General features: G+C 37.0%; 1 long non-coding RNA gene across 1 annotated transcript; it reads right to left on the reverse strand.

Moving 5' to 3' along the window:
• On the reverse strand, positions 404-4,195 carry LOC110269612. The gene is made up of 3 exons (XR_002358384.1): positions 3,559-4,195; positions 3,336-3,419; positions 404-433 (listed from the first exon to the last, which is right to left on the reverse strand). It is a non-coding gene; the product is annotated as an uncharacterized LOC110269612 (long non-coding RNA).

The following is an 8,854-nucleotide window of genomic DNA, read 5'->3' on the forward strand; positions in this document are numbered from 1 at the left end:
AGAGGTGGGCCCATCAAGGACAGGCCCACCTTCCTCAATGCTTCCTTCGCACAGCTGTAGCAAAGCTGTCAGGGACGCGTGTCCGAGTCGGCGATTGAGCGCGTCGCTCCTGACCGTTAGGGTCGGGTGGTGTTCGGGTCGGGCCGGCCTGCAAACGATTTGAGCCAGGCCGTAACTCGATGAAAGTATAATCAGATTGAAAATATTACCTTAAGCGACCAAAATTCAAAAGAGAATAAGTTTCCAGATCTGGGAATCACTGAAGCCCCCCTCCAATTTTCGAGACTAACGACCTATGAAAAAGAAAATCCACGGAACAGGAAGAAAGAAAATTACAGAGAGATAAAGCTATAATTAGTTTTATAAAATTGAAGATAAATGTGATTAAGGAATTCTTCCATACCCCTTTTAATTCAATTTCAAATGCTTGCACCTAATATCAATACAAAATTAGTCATATAATTAGAACATTGAAGCTATAATTGTTTTGACTTTTGACAGCAAAATAAATTTATCCAAATACAAACTAAACGAGAACTCTTTTTTTCAAGTCACCATATAATACTTAGTACTAACTATAATATAGTACTAATTGTAAAAAGAACAAAAACAATGAAAATATTCACTTTATTGAACAATATAGAAAAACATCAAGTTGCAGCAAACAAAAAAAACCTTTAAACACTGTTCACTTTAATATATATGGTTAAGTAAAAAAGCTTCATGTCTTACTATGTACTTGATCAAGGGACACCAAGGTTGCAACTGCACAATGAAAATCTACCTCTATCTTGTTAAAACAACATTGCACCTTAAAACAAAAAGAGTATAAAGAGTAAACTAAATGTAAAACATGAACTTATAACACAATGAGTCATAAATTCCTCTGATCTAATAAAATAATTTGACATTAAAATTGATTTATTGAAAATCGTAATTTGAAGTCCTAAATTAAGATTCTAACTACTTGCTTTGCTTGTCCCTTTTCCTTGTGTTTCAACAGGCAAAACTAGTGACCAATTATAAGTAGCTCAAAGTGGAGAAAATTTACAACGAAGTGAAAGAAAATTTGGAGCCATAACAAAACAAACATATTCAATTATTCATACAATCAATCAACCAAAAGACCGACACTGATTGCTTCCTTATAACACAACATTTAGAGTACCATGTATACGTAGTTTCTACTGTAGAAAATAAGAGGCTACAACTAGCTAGTTGCGAAACCACCTTCTTTTACAATATTGAAATCTCAAATTGGGGCTACTTGGAAACACTACAATACTCTACCAAATGAAGGTGATGTTTCAAAAATTTATCTCTTTAAGGAATTCTCATACAATTATACAATACATTATTAAAGGGTTGTTTGTGAGCCTCTTTCCCAAAACCAAACTACAAACAAATTTCCATAAAGAATAAGCAAAATAAAAAGAGTGCGATAGCTGCGTGCAAAACCTTCTTTTTATATTAAACAGGTGTTGCATCATTTTGGTATCTTAAAATGATGGTAAGCTTGACAATGCTATGAACATTGATGCTTTTACTTAAAATTGGACAGATCATGGAATCTAAAATCCAGAAGGACTAATTGAATTATGAATCTTGTTAAAAAATCATTCATTGGCTGCAGTTAGGCACGAAAAATTACTGGTAACATATTCCAGAAAGACATAAGTGCAATTCTAACAAAATGTGAAACAAAAATTTAAAAACAAATCCAAGTGACAGCATCAATGATGCATGCTCAATCTAATCCACGAATTTGAGGAGTGTCATATAGAACCCCATTTGGAGATTGATGAGAGAACTTTTGCATGGTCTAGAAATTCGCAGATAAAACCTCATTGCAGGTATAGCTTCTAAACCAACAAAAGTCCTTTCATACAAACGTTTTAGTTGTCACAAGTAACAAACTCCTTTAAAATTGATAACGGAAGTATTTAAACCTCGGGTCGTCTTCTCAAGGAATTGCAGGGAGGTATGACTTATTATTAGCTATAAAAAAAGTAGAATTTTGGGTTTTTAATGTGTAAGATAAAAAGTAAGAATAGTAAATGGCAAGAAAGTAAATTGTAAGGAATTAATTTAAATAAATAATAAAACTCTTGGCAAGGTATAAGAACTAGAAGTCCTATCCTAGTTATCCTTATCAATTGTGATGAGAATTGGATTTTTCTCCCACTTTGTTAACCTCTAACTATGAAGGTAAGTTAAGTGGATGAATTAATTTGAATCCTCAAGTCCTAGTCTTTCCTTGGGAAAGGCTAGAGTTATTGGAACTCGAATTAATTCTTGAAGAATTCCAATTTTCAGTCAACACCTCGAGTTTGATAACTCAAGCGTCACCAATTATTTAACCAAAGCCAAAAGGGAAAATTCTAAATTAAATTGAAGACATCATAAATGGAATAAAGCAATCATAAATCTGAAACACATCAAACTACGTTTAAACATAAATTCAAATCTAACATGGAAAGGTTTGTAAGCTAAATTGAAAAGATAAATATCAATTAAAGTAATAAAATAAAAGTAGAAAAATAAATTAAAGGAACATTGAACTTGTGATGAAGAATAAATAATCATAAATCCTAAAACTAAATCCTAAGAGAGATGAGAGAACCTCTCTCTCTAAAAACTACATCTAAAACTAAAAATTATGAATTATGAGCTGATTATTGTGAATGGATGCATTCTCCCACTTTATAGCCTCTAATCTGTATTTTCTGGGCCGAGAACTGGGTCAGAAACAACCCAGAATTCGCTGGTTTCGAATTCAAACACGCTGGTTTTCGTCACTGCGACGCGTCCGCGTGGAGCGCGCGTTCGCGTCGCCTAGCGTCAGGGCAACTATATAATATATCAAATTGAAGCCCCGGACATAAGCTTTCCAACGCAACTGGAACCGCGTCATTTGGACCTCTGTAGCTAAAGTTATAGCCGTTTGAGTGGGAAGAGGTCAGGCTGACAGCTTTGCAGTTCCTTCAACTTCTTGTATTCCTTCCATTTTTGCATGTTTCCTTTCCATCCTCTAAGCCATTCCTGCCCTATAAACTCTGAAATCACTTAACACACATATCAAGTCATCTAATGGTAATAAGAGAGGATTAATATTAGCAATTTAAAGGCCTAGGAAACATGTTTTCAATCATAGCACAAAATTAGAAAGAAAAACGTAAAACTATGCAAATAGTATGAATAAGTGGGTAAAGAGTTGATAAAAACCACTCAATTGAGCACAAGATAAACCAGGAAATAGTGATTTATCAGAGATGCATGTTTAGAATTTCATGGTGAAGTATATATATATATATATATATATACACACACACTACCTGCTGAAGCACTTGTATTGCAATCAACGCATGCTTAACCCCAGGTTCAGTAAGAGCTTTTCAAATTAGCCCCTTTGAAGCACCCTGAGATTGATCAAAGTTCAATTTTTTAATGAAATAGTGAAGTTTAAATGATCAATTTATTAAAAGTGTCATTCTCTTAATTAAACATTTGAACAATAAGCTATTAATTGTTAGACTAATTTGAGGTTTGAGAACTGACATAATTTCAAGGCAGAGGCAGTAAGCTTGACAATCCAGCAGGATCCACAAGCATAGTGGCCACCTTCATATCTTCATACACAAACAAGAAAAGAAAGAAATAAACAAGCCATCAACATTGAAAAGCTAGATCTAATCATTTTGACAAATAGGATAAAGTCTACAAAAATAGTCTTCAATGATACAATGCAACAACACATTACAAATGTATTTCTAAACTAATGCAATTACAGTTTACATTCATCAACCTAGTTTAGTTTATTATTCATTAAGTTATTATTCATCAAGAATCCTAACACTTTTATATTACACATGGCTGAAAACCGAAACGGAAAATACAATCCCTAACATAAACGGAACATAAATGAGACCTTTGGAAGAGTGAGGGACGGCGACAAAGGCACGAAGCAGAGGAATGGAGGAACGGCGGCGGCGGCGGCAGAACACAAATTGCGGAGGAACATCGTCAGCAGTGCAAACTTCGGAACTGACTTCTCCACTCGCGATGAATTCTCGCAAACGGCCTAAAAAGAGAGACTCATCACAGAGGAAGCAAAGAAGAGGAAAGGAAGGAAAGGAAGCTTACCTGGATCGTCGCAGAGGAATTAGGCGTTGATGATTTTGGCGGAGAAGACATAGAGGACGACAAGCAGAGGAAGCTGGAGGAGATGTCACCGAATGATATCGCCGCTTTAGGAGATGTCGCCGAAGGAGATCCCGGAGGAGATGTCACCGAAGAAGATCGTCGGAGAATACAATAAGATTGGAGATTGTCGCACAGGCCATCCAAGAGCAACAACATCACACGCGTAGGGTTTCAACTAAGGGTTTCTGAAATTTAGGGACTCTTCTTTTATACCTACGTGCCGATGGTGGTTCAAAACCACCAAAATTACCAAAACCGCCACAAATCCAAAAATCAATTATGGCAGCAACAAGAAATGCCGGAATATCTAAATATTATGGTGCTTTTGAAGAACCGCCATATTATAAATACCATTTTAACTTCACGTGAACGTGGATTTAAAATGTGAAATCACGTTTGTATTCAAAAGAAAATAGTAACTAAACAAAAAATTAAAGAATGTACTTTTCATGGTCCAAACACCAAATTAAATACACCCTTCATAATTTGTGATAAGCAAGTCAAAATAACGATATGCGGACAAATTAGGTGAAGAGGTCACCCTAGATTGGTCTTGCTTATTTTAGTATATAGTCTCTTATCACTACAAGAAAAACACTAAATACCGTCGAATTTACCGTCGAATTTGTTTATAAATTCATAAACCTAAAATATTATCGTCGGAATTGATGTTCCGACGGTAATATTTGGAGGGAAGAAAAGAAATTATGGCACGCTCACTATCGTTAGATTTACCGGCGGGTAAATCCGATGGTAACTTTGTTTAGTGAAACATTACATTTTGGGCACATGGGAAACATTATCGTCGGTTAAATCCAACGGTAATCGTGCCCTAAATGAAAGCGTAAACGTCGTCTTTCCCATTTCGAATTTCTCCTTCTCTCTCTTCATCACCACCCCCTCTCTCTCATCACCGCCTTTACCTCCATTTTCTGCCTCTCCCATCGCCGTTGTCGCCTATCCACCCCTACAAGAAATGCACTGAGTACCGTCGAATCCATCAAATAATCTGTCGGTAAAAAACTTACCATCAGATTTACCGTCGTTCTTGAGTTGACGGTATAAATGTTGCCGAAAACTATTTACTGGCGGATTTTTTCGTCTAACACTAATTACCGGCGAATTTTCTGTTGATTTTTTCAGTGTATCCGATGGTAACTTTGGCGCCATTTCACGTGTTTAGGCGCCAAATTATCGTCGAATTTATCCGACAGTAAATCTGACAGTAGTATTTTTATTTTTTTGGCATAGTTAAGCCACAATTTGTAGACTCTTGTTAACAAAATTGTTGGTAAAAATATAAAGTTAGCAAAAATAATAAATTATTTTATTAAAAAATAAATTGTCTGAATACACTAAAATATCACAGATGTAGAATACAATGAAGTAGACAAATAAAAATGTATAAAACCTTAACCCCTACATATCCCGATAATCTTCATTGTCATCGTCATCGGCGTTGTGGTCCCCCTACTGAGGCGACAGAGTAGATGCTACCGTCGATGCCCCACCAGCAGGGTTGCTGTTGGAACCAGCAGCGCCGCTGCCTCCAGCATGCATCTGCTGGCTTGTACTCCTCCATCTATTTTCGCAACCGATCGAGCTACTCCACCTTCTCCGTCAGGTCCGAGCTGATAGCTACGTGTTCAAAAAGGTCTTGATACCTTTGCTCAGACTGCTCCGCCTGCTGGTGAAGCTCCTCTATTAGCTTTTGCACTTCGTCCCTCAAGTCGACAACTTCCTGGGGATCAGCAAGGCTAGTGGCAGTGGAGCAGAGGCCACTGGCGAAGATTGACCCCAACTTGAAGCGACGGTTCTTGTGGAGTTCAGAGGCAGTCTCGTGCCAAACCCTATCAGAATCTACCACTAAGGTCTTGGATCTGGCTTCGTCATCCCCACTAAGTGGCTAAGATTGTTGGGACGCGGCCTCCAACCTCTACGTGTACTCCTCCTACATTAAACACATTAGTTGTGATTAGGATAATAGTTAAATAATTGACTTTAAACCGAATAAAGTTGAAACTTAGGATTATTTTAAACTCACATAATGGGCCGCAGATCGCTCGTCAACAAATCTCTCCTTGTTTGCCTTCAAAGTAAGGGTATACTTGAAGGTCTCCGCTAATATCGTCCCACGATCCAATGACTTAAACTACAAATTAATATATCAACCAATAAAATAAACGAACAAATTAAATAATGACAGACAACTATATATGATAATCCAAAATCATCATCGTTAGTCCTAGATATGGTAATCATCATCCTTGTTTATTATTATGATAATCCAAAATTCAACAACTAAGATCATCATCATCGTATATATGGTTATAATAAGTATCATCATCAAACTCAAAAAATATTTTAAACCTTTAACATACTTATAGATAGATATACATAATATTGCTTATGATCTCACATTAACAACATCATATAGTGATATATGGAATTAAACAAGTTAGAATGAAATTAAACTACTAGAAATTAAAACTAAAAGAGATAGATGAAGTAAGAAAAAGAACAATAAGAAGCTTGGAGTGACAAATATCCTTTATCCTTAGTCCTAGATATGGAGTAGTGATTTTTTTTCTTGACTATTATTCTAGTCTTCAACATCATCACCCCATCATTATCACAAAATTCAGTTAAATGATAGCAAACTTTGGTAAATGAATTCAAGTTAGGAAGTTGGGAGGCTATAATATAAATGCTAAATATTTTGGGTAAAGCACTTTCCTATTACAATTCCAAAGACACTAACCATCCTACATGCTTATAACCTAGTTTAACCATTCTAAATTAAAATAAACTAATATTTTTACACATTATAAACCAGTCAAGGCGTATCAGAACCAGTTTAACTATGAACCTATTTTGTATATGGTTCAAATATTCTCTCATCATCAACCACACAAATCAACTAATTAAACCAACGAAGCAGTTCTATATCAGCTCAGATCAATTTAGTTTATACAGGATTATATAAGTATATATCAATAGAGCATGGCTAACACCAAAGATCATATTCAAAACAAGAATTCTTATAAATCAATTACATGCGTATAAAATAAATAAACAAATTAAAAAACTAATTCAAGTAACTACTAAAACATTAAACAATGCCAAAATTCTTACCAGTCTGCTCTTTGTCTTCATGAAGTTTGTCGATCCACCCATATACCTCGACGACCTAGGTGAAGTCCTATTGGTAATGTTTGTCAGACGGCCACGCTTGAACCCCTCGTTATCTCTAAAATAGGCCTCTAGTTCCTTCTTGATGTTTGGACAGATCTATGATGTTAGGTGGTCTTTCTCTTGACGAACGTCGCTTATCATCTGCTGAAGTCATTTGGCTGCCTAGTGATCGTAGATCTTCCTGATCATGAGATTGTGTTCTACATCCCATATGAATTTCAATTGCACAAAGTGATTCACCAATTAGTTAGTCAGAATAAAATATAGTTCAAATATACTTAATTAATTCAAACCAAATTGGGTTTTTATCGCCCACTTCTAAAACTATCGCTCTTTGGCCTCAGTCGGGATCTGCGTGTAAGTCGGCAACGGGTGGTCGTACATGGACTTAATGACGTCGGTGATCTCTTGTGTACAAGTATTGGTGTTTGGTGCAAACCTGTTAGAAAAAAACCTCACATTAACAAACATATAGAAACACGTAAACTTAAGATAAACAAACTTAAGATTCAAAAATTGAACTAACAACTGCATACCATTGGGCCAAAACCTTAGCTGGATGATGGACGGTGGTGGAGAGGCATCCTGCTGGGGGCACTGGAGGAATCACCCACTGCGGACTCTGGCGACAACGTCGCTGCATCTTCCGAAGGCGTAACAAAAGGAGGCACCCAGTTTGAGTTTGGGACCATGATGAATTGTTGGTCCACTGGACCCGCCTGTGACGTCACAGGGGTCAACAGGGTAGCTGGGGTAGAGGGCGATGACTGGGCAGTCCTGGGGATTCGGTGGAAGCCTACCCTCTACCACAACCACGTGACCCACTCGACCTAACTCTGCTACCTATCATCATATCTGTATAGCGAATATATTAATAACATATTAATAACATATCAAAAACTAATAAATAATAACATAAGAAAAAACTCAATAAAAAGAGAAGCAATTGGCTTGGGGCCTCGCCCCTCTGCCATAGATGCAGAAACCAAACTGAGAGCACTATTCATGTGCTTAGGGACTGTGAGGCGGCTAGAGATATTTGGAAGAAGCTTGTGCATCCAGAGAAACTCGCAGATTTCTTCGACTTGGAGTTTAGAAATTGGTTGGAGTCATGTTCAACCACAGATTGGGGATTCCACCAGGACATTCAATGGAAGTTTCTATTTCCAATTACTTGCTGGAAGTTGTGGGTTACCGAAACATGGAGATTCATCAAGCTCCGTTCAGGAGACCGAAGACGGTGCATATAATGGTGCAAGAGTATACTTTGGTTGTTCAAAGTACTTGTGTAAAAAGAAGAGGGCAGATGTGGCTTCCTTCACCAAGAGAGATTACAGTGGCTTGGCAACCTCCCCCAATTGGCTGGACTAAAATCAATACTAATGGGGCAGCCCAACCAAACCAAAATATAGCAGGATGTGGTGGATTGTTAAGGAATAGTGAGGGACAATGGATC

The sequence above is a fragment of the Arachis ipaensis genome, chromosome B03 (assembly GCF_000816755.2).
Source record: "Arachis ipaensis cultivar K30076 chromosome B03, Araip1.1, whole genome shotgun sequence".
NCBI classification, from domain to species: Eukaryota; Viridiplantae; Streptophyta; class Magnoliopsida; order Fabales; family Fabaceae; genus Arachis; species Arachis ipaensis.